Consider the following 1,282-nt stretch of genomic DNA (forward strand, 5'->3'; position numbering starts at 1 on the left):
GGATAAAATACTATGTTTCAAGTGTGAATACCAGCTTTTCACCAGGATGCATGCACAGCACCACCACCCATTCTTTTTAAAGGAGAAGGGAAATGCAAAATATTGTAATGTGGTGTCTCCCTTGAACACTGAGCCATTCAGGTGAAACCTGGTCTTCATACTCAATACATCTGTTTTCAAGGAGACAAATGGATTGTGATAGAATGTCTAACATAGTATCTTGCACATTCATGTATGCCTGAAATTCTGAATTTATATTATTTGCTGAAACATCACTTAGCATTTTCTGCCTGAATTTTGGTTGTATCTAGAAGAAGCCACTTTACTGGTATAACTGGTAGAATGTACTAAGTAACTTAAAAGCAATGGTGGTGAATTACTTGCTCATAGCTACATCGTTGTTTCATTCTGAACCCTGACTTTCAGCCAGCAGCCAACTACAATGTACATACAAACCATGACCACGACATACAAACATAATCAAAACTGGCTTTCATCTTCTATTTGCTGCAGTGAGGCCTTACCATGAACACCATATGTGTCAGCTTGAAAGAAGGAGGGATGGAAAAGGAGGATGAGAGAGGGATACAGAGATGGAGATGGGTGGGAGAGGAGCAGCTTCAGAGAAATAGTTGATGGCAGAGTGAAAGAAATCACCAGTAAGGGAGACAGCGGCAGAGAGAAAGACAGTGGGTGCATGTACAGCAGATAGACTGTGCGTTTACAAGACAGGAAGGCAGTCACAGAATGGAAAGTGAAGAGATAGAGAGGCTAAATAGATAGCATGCATCAAGGACAGAAAGGGAAGACAGAGATTGTTCTATAGTTCACTCAATAATTAACTGGGTGGAAGAATTGGATGCCTAGGAATTTAGCAACCAAAACCCTGGCTGTGGTTTTATGTTCTTGGTTGCAACAACATTGATTGCAGCAATACAGCAGCTGAGGAAGAGGGATGGGGAGGAGCTACCTCTGCTCCGTTCACTTAACAGAAATCTGTCATTACTGCCAGTCCAGCTGCCCCAACTCAGCCCAAAGAGAACTGTAGTGAACCATCGATGGGCAGCCAGCGGCAGTGTAAACCCCACCCAAGTACCAGGACATTGTTTTTCAAGAGTCAGCAGATATCAGGGCAACCTATTTCATTTTCACCTAGGGCAACCATTTTCAACTAGTGTGCTGCGGCACATTGGTGTGCTGCAAACTGTCCACAGGTGTGCCGTGGGAAATTGGGAGAGGATCATTTATAAGTAGTGCCATTGGGGGATGTGAGTCCTCCACT

This window comes from Tiliqua scincoides, chromosome 3 (assembly GCF_035046505.1).
Source record: "Tiliqua scincoides isolate rTilSci1 chromosome 3, rTilSci1.hap2, whole genome shotgun sequence".
NCBI classification, from domain to species: Eukaryota; Metazoa; Chordata; class Lepidosauria; order Squamata; family Scincidae; genus Tiliqua; species Tiliqua scincoides.